Source organism: Arachis ipaensis, chromosome B02, assembly GCF_000816755.2.
Source record: "Arachis ipaensis cultivar K30076 chromosome B02, Araip1.1, whole genome shotgun sequence".
NCBI lineage: Eukaryota > Viridiplantae > Streptophyta > Magnoliopsida > Fabales > Fabaceae > Arachis > Arachis ipaensis.
In genome coordinates, this window is record NC_029786.2 from 39,398,007 (window position 1) to 39,417,545 (window position 19,539).

Below are 19,539 nucleotides of genomic sequence, written 5' to 3' on the forward strand. Positions count from 1 at the left end.
GCTTAAGAACCCTGGACACCTCTAATTGGGGACTTTAGCAAAGCTGAGTCACAATCTGAAAAGGTTCACCCAATTATGTGTCTGTGGCATTTATGTATCCGGTGGTAATACTGGAAAACAAAGTGCTTAGGGCCACGGCCAAGACTCCTAAAAAAAGCTGTGTTCAAGAATCATCATACTATACTAGGAGAGTCAATAACACTATTCAAAATCTGAAGTTCCTATAGATGCCAATCATTCTAAACTTCAATGGATAAAGTGAGATGCCAAAACTATTCAAGAGGCAAAAAGCTATAAGTCCCGCTCATATGATTAAAGCTCTGTTTCATTGATAGATTGGAATTTATAGTATATTCTCTTCTTTTTATCCTATTTGATTTTCAGTTGCTTGGGGACAAGCAACAATTTAAGTTTGGTGTTGTGATGAGCGAGCCTGGAGATCACAATTTCGTGCACCAGTCCGCTACTTCCTATTCTTCTGTTGGCACTATTAATACATCTTTGCATCCTACAGGTGAGCCATACATGGCGGAGCCACGATGGATCACTTTGCATGAGCAAGGAGCTCCGGATATCATACTTCAACCATTGCAAGCAAGGTATCCTAACCTTGATCCAAACTTTGAGTTGAAGAGTAGCTTGATAAATCTACTTCCTAAGTATCATGGGTTGCCGGTGATGACAAGTCATCTTAGCCTAGTTTTACTAGCCTTTTTCTTTATTTTTATTTGGTTTTATGCACTTTCTTACATTCTAAGTAAGTAATTTGGAATGAAAATGCATGACTTCTTTGAATCAAACAACCACCATTTAATTGATGCTAAATCATGAGGTTTAGCTAAATTTCATTGATTTTTTATGATTTATAAACCTTGTGAATTTGGTGATACTTTGATTCGTTGTTTTGATTAATTGTAGGTGAAGAAAAGAAGAAAAGAAGAAAGCGTGGCCTAAAAAGCGTGGCCTAAGGAAGAAAAAGTGTGGCCAAGGAAGGAAGAAGTGTGGCGCAACAATGAAGGAAAACCATGAAGCTCACTCCAAGAGCACCATGCTCACCAAGGGAGCGCTACATTTTCTCTCAAGGAACCAAGGCACAATGCTCTGCTCACTTTGTGAGCTGAGCACAATATGAGGCCAAGAAACAAGGAAAGGAAAGACCAAGCTCAGCTGACCAAGTGAGCATTATTGGGCATGCATCCAAATAAATTCAAGGAAATTGTTTGACAAGTGCATTCTCCAATATTTGAACCCATGACCAAAGGGGGTTGGGGGAGCGCAAATCACAAGAGGAAATAAGCCAAAAATGGCCAAATGCATAATCCAGGATTCGAACTCAGCACCTAGAGGAAGCAAGGAGCAAGGCACTACAAGAAAACCAAGGAAAAGCTCCAGCGCATGCACTCATCAAGTTTCGAGCCAATGACCCCTCCTTGTGAGCACTAAGGCTCAGCTCACTTGGAGAGCTGAGCGCTACCCTTGGTGCATCTCACAAGCACTTTGACACGGGCCAGGGGGAGTGGAGCGCGCATCTTAACACGGTCCAGGGAGGGCAGCGCGCAACAATTTTTCACCAAGGCACCAATGCTCAGCTCACTTCTGAGCATTTCCCTGATGCTTCCCCTAACAATTGCACGCTACAAAGGGTTTTCACACTAGGCATCAATGCTCAGCTTCCCACTTGAGCTGAGCATTCCCCTGGAAGCAAATTCTTCATGGGCTAAAAAATAAATCAAAAATCCAATTAAATTCAAATCTTCACCAAATTAAAAGCCCATCTAAATTCCAATATCCAAGAATAGAAAGTGTATAAATAGGAGTTAGTTTGATGTAATTAGGACCTCTAGACTTTACTTTGAATTTTTCCTTGAATTTTCATTTTCATTTGGAGCTTTTACTTTTGAATTTAGATCTTAGAGAATTGGGAAGGAGAATTGATCTCTCTTCTTCCTTGTTCTTGCTTGAGCACTCTTTACTTTTCTTGCTTTGGATCTTAGGTGAAGAATTGAAGAACTTCTGTTTCAATCTCACCTTGAGATCTCTTGTTTACTTTTTCTGCATAATTAAAATTCAAGTTATGTTTACTATTTCATTCTTCTACTCTTTCTGCAATTTACTTTTCTTTACTTCCATTGCAATTGTTCTTGTTAGATCAAGGAAGGATTTGAGATCTAGACTTGTTATCTAGTCTCTTCCACCCCTGAGATCTTCAACCATCTTTTACATTGCTGCAAATTAAGCACAAGTCATTCTCTGTTTTTACACTCTTCAAGCATTTTCACTATTCTGTTGAGATCTACTTCAATTCAATTCATCCTCTACTCTTCTGTTTATTGCAATTTACTTTTGCTTGTTTAAATTCTGCAATCCCATTTCCCAATTCCTTTTATAATTCAAGCAATTTACATTTCTTGCACTTTAAGTTTCAGCGATTTACATTTCTTGCAATCTAAGTTTCTGCAATTTACTTTACTTGTTCTTTAAGATTCAGCACTTTTACTTTCCTATTCTTTAAAATTTTGCAATTCTCCCCTCTCCCTTTACATTTAAGCAATTTAGTTTCTGCAAATTACAACCAAATCAACCAATACTTGATTCGCTTGACTAAATCAACCACTAAACTAAAATTACTCAATCCTTCAATCCCTGTGGGATCGACCTCACTCATGTGAGTTATTATTACTTGATGCGACCCGGTACACTTGCCGGTGAGTTTCGTGTTGGATCGTTTTCCACACATCAGCCGGGTCAAGACCCTATCCGACATCTAAGAGACTTCCAAGTTGCTTGTTCTACGGCTCGAAGGCATGGAGCCGATGAGTTGGTTATTATGGTCTTTGCCTTTCCTTTCTCTCTTGAAGGGCAAGCAAATATGTGGTTTTACTCATAACCAGATGAGATTGTGACCAATTGGGATTTCTTGAGAAGAGAGTTTCTAGATAAATTCTTCCCACCGAAGAAGACTGATTACATCTGGAAGGAGATTTCGGGTATAATGCAAAAGGATCAAGAGAGTTTGTATGAGTATTGGACTCGGTTCAAGAGGCTATTGGAATCTTGTCCACACCATGGATTGAACACTCACTTGCTCATTAGTAACTTCACCGGAGGTCTTTGTGCGGAAGATAGAAGATTGCTCACCGCTTCTAGTGGCAGTTCCCTTTCAAAGAACAAGACGGAAAGAGAAGCTTAGAAATTGATAAATGATGTTGCCGAGGCTACACAACATGTAAGGGTGAGAAGTGGTGTTGCGTTGAGGAGATCGTCGATCTAGATTTTCTTCCTAAGGAAGGGAATTACTTCGTTGTGAGCATAGCTCCAAACCAACAAACAATCCTCGCAATTAAAATATGGGTTTTGTGTCACGAATAACGAACCCCAATGAAAATTTACCGAATTATTTGGACTCCGGGTCGTCTCCGTAGGATACAATGAAGTGCTCAATTATTGGCCATAAAGGGGTAAGGGGGTTTTGGTTCATAAGAGGGCAAGAAAAGTAGATTAAGGAAGTAAGTAAAGCAAACAAGATAAAGAACTCTTGGCTAAGACTTAGGTAATTGAGATCACCATCCTTGTCAACAAACCACATATTGATAATCATGAGAGGCCAACCCATTAAGTCTACTTTCCAAAAGCCTTAAGTACGTAACATCTACCCCTAAGCTTGAAATACGTCAAATAGGTTTGATCACATCAACCCTTAAGTCCCAACCTACCTACTAATTAACTTAGTAGTGGGTTAGCGTCAATGGGTGTCAAATTGATCACCAAGGGTTCTCAAATCACCAAATCCATTATATCCAATAACTCAAGTTTACCCAATTCCCTTAGTTTAGGCCAAGAGTTGACAAAACTACTCAAAAACTAAGGAGAACATTTCGTCAAACACATAGAGTGTAATAAAAGTAAACATCATAAATTGCAAGAATAATAAAATCTACCAACTACTAATTGCAAGAAAAGTAAGATCACAACTCAATTCATCAATTAAAGAAACATCAATATCAAAATTGCATTAAATGTAAACCAAATCTAACATGAGTTCATCATCACAAAAGAGAGCAAATTGAGAAATTAACATCACAAATAAGAGGATCAAGATGTAGAAATGAGAAATTATAAAAGAAACAAGATGAGATCAAGTAATTAAACATGAATCTAAGATAATCTAACCTAATCCTAACCTAATTCTAGAGAGAAGAGGGAGCTTCTCTCTCTAGAAAACTAACTAAAGGCTCATGTTGGCTAAACTAATTGCTCCCCCTTTGCTTGGACTTCAATTCTGCATGAAATACACTCAGAAACAAGTTGGAATTGGGCCTGGGCAGCTCAGAAATCGCCCCCAGTGTTTTGCCTTTAAGTGGGCCATATGAGAGTATTGGCGCGTGCGCGCCATGTGCGCGTGCGCGTCGATTGACAAAATCTTCACCCGCGCGGACGCGTCATGTACGCGTGTGCATCTCTATGTAAAAACCACTTTTGCGCGTGCACACCTTGTACGCGTGCGCGTCTTTTGATGCATTCCTAATCTTTGTTTGTTCATGCATTCTCCCCTTTGTATGCTTTTTTACTCATTTCTTCCATCCAATACATGCTTTATAAACCTGAAATCACTCAACACACACATCAAGGCATCGAATGGAATTAAAGTGAATCAAAATCACTAAATTAGGGCCTAAAAAGCATATTTTTACACTTAAGCACAATTCAAGGGAGAATTACAAAACCATGTTATTTTATTGAATAAATGTGGGAGAAGATGGTAAAATCCCCTAAAATAAGCACAAGATAAACCACGAAATTGGGGTTTATCAAGAAGTAATCCTCTCAAGGGTGTGGTAGAACAGTCCCCTTCCGAAGCAAGCTTAACCAAGGCGCTTGGGGACATGACCACCATCCTCACGCAATTACAAAAAGATAAAAAGGAATACTACTCCATCCAAGCCCCACCTCAAGTTGCTCAACTTGAAGGCCCTCCTAGAATTTGTGGTTTGTGCTCTAGCACAACACATTACACCGATCAATGCCATCAAATTCAAGTAGAGCATGCCCTTATCGTGGCCAATGTGAACTATAACAACCATCCGCCCTATCCTTCTCAAGGCCAAAATAACTACTCTCATAGTAGTAATCAAAATCAACGGTGGAGGGATAATGCACAAGGGAGCAATCAAAACTAAAGATGGAACAACTATTCTTCTCATTACAACAACAACCAATCTTCATCTCAATACCATCACAACAACAACAACCACCAAGCCAACCAAAATCACCACAACCAAAACCAAAACAACTACACCAAGTACCAAGCACCACACTATAGACAACAATCTAACCAATCCTCTTCATCTTCCACCAATCAAGTTGATGAGCTTAGAGCCACTGTGGATAAACGGGATGAGGGCTATAAGGCTCAATTCGAGGCCATGAGTGCTCAATTGGCCAATATCACTGACATGATTTCGAAGATGTCCATGCCCTCCTCCAACAACACCAACCAACCCTCAAGCTCTTCTAGCCTTCCTTCCCAACCCTAACCAAACCCAAAGGGCGGTCTCAACGCCATCACTCTACGGTTGGGGACTACATTGGAGGAGATACCTCCTAGGGTCATGGAAAACATTCATGAGGAAGAAGTGGTTGTTGAAGCTCCACATGAAGAAGGGGAGGTAGACAAAAAGAAAGATGAAGAAGGAGTAAGCCTCAAGGAACCCAAGAGGAAGGCTATAGTGGATGAGTCCATTCCTATCCCATTGCCTTCATTGGTGAAGAAAGCAAAGAAGACCCCGAAATTTGATTTGAACATGCTCCAAGTGTTCAAGAAGGTTGAGGTAACCATACCACTTCTTGATGCTATCCAACAAATTCCGAAATATGCAAAATTTCTGAAAGACTTGTGTACGCACAAGGATAGGATAGGAGAGTTGGAGACATTATCCTTGGGTAGTTCAATTTCTTCCTTGATGGAACCTATTCCAAAGAAATGTGGTGACCTTGGACCTTGTTTGGTGTCTTGTTGTATTGGTGGGCGTACTTTTTATGACTGTATGTGTGATCTTGGAGCTTGCATAAGCATCATGCCACTCTCTATTTTTGTGCGGTTGAATTTAGCTCCATTAAGGAAATCGGCGGCGAAGTTTGCCTTAGCCGATAAGAGTGTGATCACTGTGATGGGAATAGCAGAAGATGTACTTGTGGTGATCAAGGACTTGGTCTTCCCAATTGACTTTTACATCCTTGAAATGCCTCCAACAGAAAATAGAAGCTCATCCTCCGTTCTACTTTGTAGACCTTTCCTCAAAACCTCTAAATTCAAGTTAGATGCCTTCACTGGCACATATTCCTTTGAGGTTGGAGACAAGACTATCAAGTTTAATTTGGAAGAAGCCATGAAGCATCCTCTCGAAGAGCATTCCGTTCTCTGATGTGATGTAATCGATGAAGTGGTAGTAGAAGTGCAAGAAGAAGACCACAACAAGCTATGCTAACCTATTGTTGAAGAGACGGATGATCAAGAGGATGAACAAGAGAAAGTTGTTGAGAGTGAATTCCCTGAGCTTGATGAAAAGGAACCTCAACTTGAGACAAAGAGTGAATTGAAGCCTCTTCCATCTCACTTGAATTATGCTTTCTTAGAGGACAACCAAAAGTTTTCAGTCATTATTGCTAGTGATCTTTCAGATGAAGAAAAAGAAAAGCTCCTAGATGTTCTAAGAAAGTACAAGAAGGCAATTGGTTGGAGCCTATCTGATATTGTGGGGATTGACCCTCGCAAATGCATGCATCACATATTTCTCTAAGAGGGAGCTAGGCTGGTTAGGCAACCGCAAAGAAGGCTTAACCCGACCATCCTAGACGTGGTAAAGAAGGAGGTCACTAGAATACTAGATGCGAGTATCATATACCCAATTTCTGATAGTGAATGGGTGAGTCCGGTCCAGGTCGTTCCCAAGAAGTCGGGCATCACTGCGGTCAAGAAGGACGATGGTGAAGTGGTCATCAAAAGAGTACAAAATGCGTGGTGAGTGTGCATTGATTATAGAAGATTGAACGCCGCTACAAGAAAGGACCACTACCCCTTGCCCTTTATCGATCAGATGTTGGACCGTTTGGCGGGTAAATCCCATTATTGTTTTCTTGATGGATTCACTGGTTACTTCCAGATTCACATTGCTCCTGAAGATTAGGAAAATACCACATTCACTTGCCCTTTTGGCACCTTTGCCTACAAAAGGATGCCATTTGGACTATGTAATGCACCTGCTACTTTTCAGCGGTGTATGACCAGTGTCTTTTCCGATCTAATGGAGAATTGTCTGGAAGTCTTTATGGATGACATCAGTGTTTATTGAACTTCTTTTGACTGCTGTTTAGAGAACTTGGCCAAGATCTTAGCTAGATGTGTTGACACTAACCTTGTCTTAAATTTTGAGAAATGTCACTTCATGGTAAGACAAGGTATAGTGTTAGGACATGTGGTATCTACTGAAGGCATTTCTGTAGACCCGGCTAAGGTCGATGTTATTACCACTTTACCTCACCCCTCATCTGTGAGGGAGGTCCGCTCGTTTTTGGGACATGCAGGATTTTACAGGCGCTTTATCAAAGATTTCAGCAAGATTGCTTTGCCATTGTCGCGCCTGCTCCAAAAAGATGTGGACTTTGAGTTTGATAGTGCATGTGTGAAAGCGTTTGAAGAGCTAAGGAGAGTTCTTACCACAGCACCGGTTGTGCGAGGCCCCAATTGGACGTTGCCATTCGAAATAATGTGCGATGCGTCAAACCATGCTGTAGGTGCCACGCTTGCATAGCGCGATGGTAAACTCCCTTATGTCATTGCTTACTCTTCTAAAACACTGGATGCAGCATAATCCAACTATACCACTACGGAAAAGGAACTCCTAGCTATTGTTCATGCTTTAGATAAATTTAGGTCTTATTTGCTAGGATCCAGGATAGTGGTATACACGGAATGATGAAGCTTTAAAGTACTTATTGACAAAGAATGAGTCAAAGCCTAGACTCATACGTTGGATCTTGCTTTTGTAAGAATTCGACATTGAGATTAGGGACCGGAGTGGGCCTCAAAACTTGGTTGTGGATCATTTAAGCCACCTTGAAAATTTAAAATTTGACCCATTTCTGATCAATGACTCATTCCCATCGGATAGTTTGCATGCTGTGTTGGATAGCTTTCCTTGGTTTGCCCCAATGGCAAACTACTTGGTTGCGAAAATCTTCCCTCCCAACTTTTCTAAAATCCAAAGGGACAAGTTGATGAGTGATTCCAAATACTACATTTGGGATGACCCTCACTTGTGGAAGAGGGGCATGGACCAAGTAATTCAAAGATGTGTACCAGAATCTGAAATTCAACCTATTCTTGAAGCTTGCCATTCGTCCGAATGTGGTGGCCACTTTGGCCCACAAAGAATAGCTAAAAAGTTGTTGGATTGTGGATTCCGGTGGCCAACCTTATTCAAGGATGCTAACCGACTCTGTGTGTCTTGCCATCAGTGTCAGAAGTCGGGAAATACGTCCCAAAGGGATGAGATGCCTCAGCAACCTATGTTGTTCTGTGAGATATTTGATGTATGGGGCATTAAATTTATGGGACCGTTTCTCAACTCAAGTGGGTATCTCTATATTCTGTTAGCGGTTGACTACGTATCAAAGTGGGTAGAAGTAATACCTACCCGCCTTGACGACGCCAATACCGTTGTTTCTTTCATTAGAAATCACATTGTATGCCGTTATGGGTCGCCACGAGCAATCGTGAGCGGCCAAGGATCCCACTTTTGTAACAGGAAAGTAGAGGCACTGCTTAAGCGCTATGGGGTATTACATAAGGTTGCCACTGCTTATCATCCGCAAACCAATGGACAAGCGGAAGTGTCCAACCGGGAGATTAAGAGAATCTTGGAGAAAGTGGTCAATCCACAAAGGAAGGATTGGAGCTTCCGGTTAGGAGATGCACTATCGGCGTATAGAACGGCCTACAAGACTCCGTTAAGGATGAACCCTTTCCGGATCGTCTATGGTAAGGCATGCCACCTTCCGGTGAAAACTGAGCATAGAGCCTATTGGGAGGTAAAGTAGTGCAACATGGATTTCGCCAAGGCGGGGGTTGCCAGAAAACTACAACTAGAGGAGCTCGAGTGCTTGAGGATGGAGGCATATGAGAATGCCCGGATATACAAGGAGAAAAATAAAGCCTTTCATGATCATCACATCCAGAGGAAGTACTTTCAAGAAGGTGACGAGGTTCTCCTCTACAACTCGAGGCTACGATTTATGCTTGGCAAGCTCCGTTCTAGATGGGAAGGACCTTTCAAGGTGAAGGAGATAAAGCCCTATGGAGTGGTAGAATTGTTTGACCCCCAAAGTGACACAACTTTCAAAGTGAATGGACATAGAGTGAAGAAGTACCATGGCTACAAGTCACCAAGAGAAGTGGAAGTGCTCCTACTTGAGGATGCACCAAAAGGAGAGGAAGCTTAAGCAAAGGATCGTCCAACTTAAGGACGTTAAAGAAAAGTTCTTGGTGGGAGGCACCCCACCGTGGTAAGATCTTCCTTTTGTATACCTTCTTGTTTTTAGCCTTAAATTTCTATGAAATTTGTAATTTTTTGATGTTGTTGATTGCATAGGATTGCTAGTTTTATTGTTCTTGTTGGATAGATAGGATGTTCATATAGTTTTCATTATTTTGGTATGGATGAATTATTGAAGGTAGAGAAAATGCTTTGTCTTGAATGGTGCATAAATTTATAAGTGTTTTCTTGTATACTAGCTTGAACACCTACCAAGAATGTCTTAGAATAGCTTTTCCCTATGTTAAAAAAAAAAAAGAGCAAGGAAAACGGGCATCCGCGCGCCAGCGTTCAATGCGCACGCGCGCCGATGGTGTTTTTCATACTCTGGGCTAAAAACCCGAGAGTCATGGCCACTTTGTGCCCATTTCGTGATAGGCATCCGCGCGTCCGCGTACGTGCCGTGCCAGCGCCCTTGCAATTTTGGCCATCGACGCGACAGCGCACTGTGCGCGCACGTGCCGATGGCGCTACACCAACTCCCTGGTACAAAAACCAGAGACTTGTGCCACACTCGTGTCAGATTTTTGCCCGAACCGACGCATCTGCTTACTGCGCGTGTCCGTGCCAGTCGATAATTGTCTCAAGCACGCGTCCGCACACTGTGCGCGTCCGCGCGCCTGTGCTGAATACTAACTCTGGTATAAATTACTAGAGACTTAGGCCAACTTTATGCCTAGCCTGTGCCAAACGACACGTCCGCACACTGCACGCGTTTGCGTCGGTCGCCGATCCTCTCAAGCACGCGTACGCGCCAATGACGCGCCCGCGTCCCTCTCTACACTTCCACCGACGCGCCAGCGCACTGTGCGCGAATAAGTTTTTAAACTGTGCCCCCTGCCTCTCTACCCCCTTTCTTTCTGATTTCTCTCTTCCCTCTTCTCCATCACCTCTCTTTTTCCTTCTTCTTCTTCTTCTTCCACAATCCACCACCACCACTTCCGGTGGCCCTACATTTCTTCCATTTCTTTCTCATCTTTACAAGGGAAAATCCTACCTTGTTCTTTTACACTTCTCAAGGTTCTACCTCTTCCATATCTCATCTATTATTTTCTTTGCATAACCTCTACTTCTAGTTAGATTTTTCTTGTTTATTTACTTATTTTCTCTTTTAGTTACATGATTCTACTACTTGTTCTTTTTGTTTGCTTACTTTTCCTTTTTCTTGTTTTTTCATGGATGTTGAATTTGAGTTCAATTTGCTTTAATAGATCTTCTTGTTGCCTCTCAGTGTCTTTGTCATGTAAGTGATGTTATGTGATGATTGTTCTTTCATTTTGGAATTCAATTTGGTTAAGTATCTCATTATTACTCATTGTTTGATAATTGCACACCAAGTGTTCGAGGAAATGCGCAAATGCCATTTTGATTTATCTTAATCATGTATCTTCAATTTGGTGCTTTCTCCTTACTCACTTGTTGTCCTCTAAATGCATTGAGTCCACTTTGCTTATTACTTTCCAATTAGATACTCATTGAACATGACTTGTTCTTTGTTATGGATGCTTGAGATTATTCTTCTCATGCCATATTGCATGCTTCAATTTCTCTTGCATCCCATGCCAAGTGTTGTGACCCATGTCTCTATGATTACCTTGTTGAAATATTTCTTTTGGACGCTATATTTCACTTGCATGTTTTGTTGAGATGATTTTTTGGGTTTAATGCTTTCCTTTTTCTCTTCCTTTTTCAAGATGGCCACCAAGAAAGGCAAGCAGAAAGCTTCAAGGAAACCGGCCGCAAAGAGGGCACCCCAAGGGTCAAAATCTAAGGCGCACTCTTCATTAAGAGCCAATCCCCTATCTAAGAAAGCGAAGGCATCTGCTCCTATTGATGAGAACAAGAAGAGCAAACCGGCAAAGGATTCTTCAAGATTCCCCAACCGCTTCTGTGAACTTGTGTTCCCCACCATGGTTGAGAGGAACTATCATGCCGAGCATCTACTCGCTCCGCCAGACAAAGTTGCTCCTTGCATTTTATCCCGTATTGAACGGCGAGGATGGGAGTTCCTTCTGAGAAAACCACAAGTGGTCAACCTCTCATGGGCGGCAGAATTCTACACTAACTACCATCTTCCCTCTCTTCAATCAGTATACATGCGCCGAAAGCAAGTATCAGTTTCAGAAGAGGCTATTCAGCAAGTACTTAATGTCCTACCAGTACCAAGTGATATGGATGGCTACCAAGATGTCTTACGTCAGCGAAAAAAGTTTGGATTTGATTGGGACTCGATCCTCCAAGTCATTGCTGAACCAGAGGCATTTTGGACCCATGGTCGACTCCGGATGAGGCCCAAGTGCATTGACGCTCGCTTCTTCACTGTAGAAGCCAGAGCTTGGGCCCAGATCTTATCCCACTATGTGCTACCTAGCACCCACAAGTCGTCCTTCACGGCGGATCTCGCTTTGCTTGTTTGGTGCATTCTCACGGAAAGACTGGTGAACATCCCGCCTCTTGTTAAGCAAGCGATGGGATAAGTCCACGCCCGTGGTAATTTGCCATTTCCAGCATTGGTATCTGATTTAGTTGCTACTGCGGGTGTTTCTTGGGAAGACATGGATACGAAGGCTATAATTCCGGCTAAGGGTGATATCGTCCCAAGCGGAAAATACTTACATCTTCCCATGAACAACACAAGCCTTGATATTGCCCTTCCATCTACTATTCCTTCCACCTCATCATCACCACCACGGCAAAGATCCACCCATCAAAGGATAGAAGATCTACACTGGAAGATTGATAGATATGAGCGGCGCAACCAACGCCGATACACTTATATCAAGAAGCTTCTGCGTTGTGTTACCCCTAGCATGGAGGAACCCGAAATATTCACATCCACCTTAAACCCAAATGATGGGAGTTCTGATGGAGGGGATAGTGAAGGTTCCGGTCCTGACCGTCCTTTGCGCATTGTTCGTAGCACGGAGGACCGTGCTAAATTCTAAGTGCGGGGAGGTCATTCGACCGATCTCCATGGGTAACAATCTCTTCCTTTCAACACCCATGGATTTATCTTCTGCTTAGTATTTAGTACATTGCATGTGTAGTTAGTTTCTCTTGTAAATACCCCTTGCATGATTGTTAGTTTCTATAGAGTTGCTTGGTCAAAATAATGACTTCTTCCCCAAGAAACTGTGTTTTGGGGTACCCTACCAAATTTTTTGAAAAATTTTTGCAATAAACTTGCTTTGAGAATGTATTTTGGAACATAGTGATTGAGTTAAGAACACAAGCATGTGAGTTTTGAGCCTATTGTATGGTTGCATCTTCTAACCACGTATTCCCATTCTTGTGTGCATTATTCTCTCTCAATGATTGTAATCCTTGCTTTGTCTGATTTTATATGTCCATTACTTTGTGTATGACTGCATTTACGTGATTGAGACAATCGTTTCAATAGTCACTTTTCCCAAACGGCCTTAACCCTTTTATCTACCATTGCTAACCAGTTTTGAGCCTATGATAATCCCTCTTTGTTCTTAAATAGAGCACATTAACAACCCTAAGTGAAAAAACAATGAATGTCCTTAGATTTGTATCCTTGATTAGCTTAGGTAAGTTAGGGTGTGCGTCATTCAAATGGGAGGGTGTACTTGGGAACTTGGGTAGATATAAAGGTGTGTGTTTGTAATCGCAATTGGAAATTTTGGAAGTGGGAACATACTCATATATTGAATGATTGAGCCATATGCATTGGAACTTTTGTACATGAAACCCCAAGAAAAAAAGGGGGGGCCAAAAAGAAAAAAAAAATTTTTGTGTATATATAAGAACGTAAGAAAAAGAAATAGAAAAATAGAAGAAACAAAATCAGAAAAAGAGAAAGCAATGGAAGGGGACAAAAATGCCACAAGACAAAGTAATAATAACAATGCATATGGGATGTGAATTGGAAAGAACGCATGAGTATGCAAAAAGTGGAACCCATGGGCAGCTAGATATTGTATTACAGTTGTATAGGTTGTTCTATGTGTCTAGTGGAATCTTAGGTTAATCAAGGATTCAAATTTTAAGCTTACTTGACCATATACATCCTTACCTCCACCCTAGTCCCATTACAACCCATGAATAAGACCTCATGATACTTGTAAGCATGTATTAAGTAATTGTCGATTGTTAGATGAAAGACAAATCTTGGAAAGCATGATTAGGAGAGGATTGAGTGACGAACCCTATACGCTTCAACTTGTAGTGCACAGATTGGTATCAAGCTCAATTGAATGGATCTCGGAAAACGTTTGGTCACTATGGTGAGAATCTATTTTCTAAACCGCCCGGATGGAAAAATATAGACCAAGACGGAGGCGGATTTAAAAACAAGGCTTGGGATCATGGACTCTATCCTGACATTCGTCACCCCGGGAGCCTGAAGATCTGTTTGAAGCTGCTCAGAAGCTTTACATGCCTAGTTTGGGACCCCAGAGGCTATTGGCAGTCCAAGCATTAGTGGAGATTTTTGGATGAATTTAAGCATAAGCCGCCATAACAGGAAGCTCCTCCAATGTCCAACTTAAGGACTTTAACTAAAAGTGCTAGGTGGGAGACAACCCACCATGGTATGATCGTTTTTTTTTCAATTTTATTTCATGTTTTTTGTTTTTTGTTTTATTTTAATTTTATTGAACCTGGAATTATTCATAGCATCTACATTAGCATTGCATACTGCATAATTGCATAATTGCATATATATAAAAAAAATTTCATGCGACGCGACCGCCTCATTGACGCGTCCGCGCCGCAAGGAGAGGGGAGAAAATAAAAACGAATAGAGAGTCACGCTGGAGCGTGGCTGGAGGCGTGCCAATGGCACAAATCATCCCACGCGACCGCGTCGCTGACGCGACCGCGTCATACGGGAATAATGGCCTCCCATGCGACCGCGTGCCCCACGCGGCCGCGTGACCGGGATTTTGACGTAATAATGGTGCACAGCCGAAAGTTGTGCTAGAGTGGTGCCGGACTGGCGCTGGACGCGCAGTCCATCTCACGCGACCGCGTGCCCTACGCGACCGCGTCACATCCTACTAAGTGGCCACTCACGCGATCGCATGCCCCATGCGATCGCGTCACCCAATATTTGGCAATTAATGATTTTTGAACAGAGAGTTGTGCGAGAGCGAGGCTGCCCTTGCGCCAGTAGCATAAAACAGGTCACGCGATCGCGTGACCAACGCGACCGCGTAAATTAGTTAAAGCGCAAGCCGCGCGACCGCATGCCCCACGCGACCGCGTCGCTTGCGCCGCACAGCTTATCCTAATTTGCCAAATATCTTATCTTTTCTCCCCCAATCATAATTTTTCCTCCCTCCTTTCTTACTTACTTCTTCTTCCGTTCTTTCCCTTCTCATTCTTCTTATCTTTCATTTTATTTTACTTAATTTATTTGAATATTTCATTCATTGCATTTTAATTTTTTGCATATTTTTCTTTTATTTTCTAAATTTATTATTTTACCATTGGTGTTCAACTGTTCTTATTCAACTGTTATATCTTTTCTGGTATTATCTTGGTGCTTATAACTTCTTTTATTCTGGTTAGGTAATATTATTTAAATCAATGCCAATCTTTTATACTTGTATTACTTTTTGCATTGACATGAATTTATATTATCTCTCTTTCCCCACTCTCTTCTCCATTGTTGCAATTTTGCACCACTGGTATGTCATAGCTTCTATTGTTTTCTCACTTACATGTTGAAGCTTCCATGTAAATGAGACCCTTATCATTTGGCATTAACCCACCCATACTTCTTTTATTTTCTTATCTCTATTTCTGGATTACTCTTCTTCCCTTTTTCTTTTAGGATGGCCACCCGGAAGGGAAGCGGAAGACATTTTACATGGGGAGACAGACAAGTCCATCTACACAATCCTTAGAGAAAAGCAACAGTTGAAACAACCCGTCCACCTGCAAATCTCAGCATGCACCGAGGACGGTGCAATCTTTAAGTGTGGGGAGGTCGATACCGATCTCCATGGGTTAGTACCTTTCTGTTTCAACACCAATGTTTAATTTTCTTTGTTAAATTAGTTGTTGCATTTGCATGTTTATTTGATTTTATGCATTTAGTTACTACTTGGTTAAAGTAATAAATTTCTTTTGAGACCCTATTTTTTTGAAAAATTTTACTAATTTAATTTGAAAATTTTTTGTTAAATTTGTTTGAAGTTGTATTTAGAACATGGTTTTTGAGCTAAAGAACACACAACCTGTGAGATCTTGAGCTTATTTACATGGTTACATTATTTAACCATAAATTTTTATTCTTGTGTGTTTTCTTCACTATGATTGAAATCTTTGCTTTGTTCCATTCTATATGTCCATTATTTAGTATATTTACATGCTTGCATATGATTGAGGCCATTGTTTGATTCTAGCTCACTTATCCCAAAATTAGCCTACCTTTTACATCACCCTTGTTAGCCCCCTTGAGCCTTTAAATCCCTTTTTATTCTATTAGCCACACTACTAGCCTTAAGCGGAAAAACAAAATACAATCCCAAGTTGAATCCTTGGTTAGCTTATGATAGAAAATTATGAATAGTTTGAAATGTGGGAAACCTATTGGGAACATGGATGATAAAAACAAGAGGTAGAAAAAAATTGAAAAGAATAAAATAACTTAAAATAAGAAAGTTTGGGAAGCATGCTCATGAGAAATCAAAGTGATTAAATTACCATGTGCTAAAAAAATTTTATTTTTCAGTATTTAATAAAGGGGATACAAAAGAATTCCCCAAATGCGAAATAAAAGCAATGCACATGGGATAGAAACAAAAATTGAAACATGAGCATGTAACATCAAGTGGGAAAATATGGGAAAATAGGTAAAGTAGTTTTGTTTTTACTACATATGTATGTTAGGTGAGATCTTAGTCTAATTAAGGATTAACTTATTAGCTCACTTAGCCTTATACATATATCCTTACCTTCACCTTGGCCCCATTACAACCCTGAAAAGACCTCATGATGTCTGCGTTAGTATGCTAAATATTTGTTGATTGGTTAGATGAAGAACAATGTTCAGAAAGCATGATTAGAGAAGAGTAGAGTGATTGACCCTAGACACTTGAGAGATTAGAGTGATATATACTACCAGTGAGGGTTCAATGCTTGATTCTATGTTCCCTGCTTTCATGAGCTATCTTCTTGCAAGTTTACTTGTCTTTATTTTATATGATTTGAATTAGTGGAATTTGAATTATTTTTGTCTTGCAGAACTTATTTACTTTTAACAAAGTAGGTAGAAACATTCTGCATTCATATATATAGGTTGCATTTCATACATCCTACCATTCCTCTTCATCTTTATAGTTTCTCTTGAGCTTAGCATGAGGACATGCTAGTGTTTAAGTGTGGGGAGGTTGATAAACCACTATTTTATGGTTTATCTTGTGCTCAATTGAGTGGTTTTTATCTACTCTTTACCCACTTATTCATACTATTTGTATGGTTTTACATTTGCCTTCCTAATTATGTGCTATGATTGAAAACATGCTTCTTTGATCTTATATTTGCTTATTATTAATCATCTCTTATTACCATTAGATGCATTGATATGTGTGTTAAGTGATTTCAGAGATCACAGGGCAGGAATGGCTCAGAGGATGGAAAGGAAGCATGCAAAAGTGGAAGGACTACAAGAAGTTGGAGAAATTGCTAAGCTATCCAGCCTGACCTCTTTGCACTCAAACAGCTATAACTTTAGCTATAGAGGTCCAAATGACGCGGTTCTAGTTGCGTTGGAAAGCTAACGTCTGGGGCTTCGATTTGATATATAATATGCTATAGTTTCCCTGAAGCTAGGCGACGCAACCGCGTGACCCATGCAGCCACGTCGCAGTGACGAAAATCAGCGTGTTTGAAATCACAACCAGCGAATTCTGGGCTGTTTCTGACCCAGTTTGCGGCCCAGAAAACATAGATTAGAGGCTATAAAGTGGGGGAATGCATCCATTCAAAAAAGGAGGCTCTCATAATTCACAATTATTAGGATTTAGATGTAGTTTCTAGTGAGAGAGGTTCTCTCCTCTCTCTTAGGATTTAGGATTAGGATTAGGATTTCTTCGTTTCTTCATTCCAGGTTTAACATTTACTTTAATTTATGTTTATACTCTACTTTTATTTTAATGCTCTTATTCGTATCTGCAAATGTTGCCAAATTGGCTTATGAACCTTTTCCATGTTAGATCTTCATGTTAGATTATAATTCATCTTATTAATGTTATTTGAGGTATTTCAGTTTATGATTGCTTTCTTTAATTTATGTTATTATTGCTTTACATCTGAAGGCATTTTTATTCCAGCAAATTTACTTTTTTCCTTTTCGGTTTTGGTTAAGAAATCAGTAACTCAGGAGTTATCTTATCTCAACATAATTGATAATTGTTATCTTTGTTAATTAATTTGAACTTCAATAATCCCAATCTTTTCTTAGGAAATAAATAGGATTCGAAGATCAAACCAATTAATCCCTTGACCTTCCTTTATCTCATTAGAGGCTAACGAAGTGGAATTAAGATTCGACTTTCATTGTTATTGATAAGGATAACTAAGTCTGGACTTCCAATTTCTCATACCTTGCCAAAAGTTTGCTTTACAGTATTTATTTATTTTCAATTGCCATTTAAATTAATTGCCATAATTGTTCCTCATTCTTGAAACCTCAAATTTACAATCTCCATAACCAGTAATAAGAACATACTTCCCTACAGTTCCTTGAGAAGACGACCCGTGGTTTGAATACTTCGGTTAACAATTTAAAAAGAGGTTTGTTACTTGTGACAACAAAAACGTTTGTACGAAAGGGATTTTTGTTGGTTTAAAGACTATATCTACAACGCGACTATTTTTATGACATTCTTTACTGGCAAAAATCCTTAACGTCAACGATGCTAAGCCAGTGGTTCAACCACAGAGGCGGCTAAATCCAGCCATGAAGAAAGTGGTGCAGAAAGAGGTCACCAAGTTACTGGAGGCTGGGATTATTTATCCTATTTCTGATAGCCCCTGGGTGAGCCCTGTCCAAGTTGTCCCCAAAAAGGGAGGCATGACAGTGGTTCATAATGAAAAAAATGAACTGGTTCCTACAAGAATAGTTACAGGGGTGGCGCATGTGTATTGACTACAGAAGGCTCAATACAACCACCAGAAATGATCATTTTCCTGTACCATTCATAGACCAGATGCTAGAAAGACTAGCAGGTCATGATTATTACAGCTTTTTGGATGGCTATTCAGGCTACAACCAAATTGCAGTAGATCCCCAGGATCAAGAGAAAACAGCATTCACATGCCCATCTGGAGTATTTTCCTACAGAAGGATGCCATTTGGGCTATGCAATACACCTGCAACCTTTCAGAGATGCATGCTCTCTATTTTCTCTGATATAGTGGAAAAATTTCTCGAAGTCTTCATGGATGACTTCTCAGTATATGGAGACTCATTTAGCTCCTGTCTTGATCACCTGACACTAGTTCTGAAAAGATGCCCAGAGACTAACCTGGTTTTAAACTGGGAAAAATGCCACTTTATGGTGACTGAAGGGATTGTCCTTGGGCATAAGATTTCGAACAAGGGAATAGAGGTGGATCAAGCTAAGGAAGAGGTAATTGAAAAATTATCACCACCTGCTAATGTTAAGGCAATCAGAAACTTTCTGGGGCATGCAGGATTCTATAGGAGGTTTATAAAGGATTTTTCAAAAATTGCAAAACCTCTGAGCAACCTGCTAGCTGCTGACATGGCATTTGTGTTTGACACAGAGTGTCTGCAGGCGTTTGAAACTCTAAAAGCTAAGCTGGTCACAGCACCAGTTATTTCTGCACCAGACTGGACATTACCATTCGAACTAATGTGTGATGCTAGTGACCATGCCATTGGTGCAGTATTGGGGCAGAGGCATGACAAGCTTCTGCATGTCATTTATTATGCTAGCCGTGTTCTAAA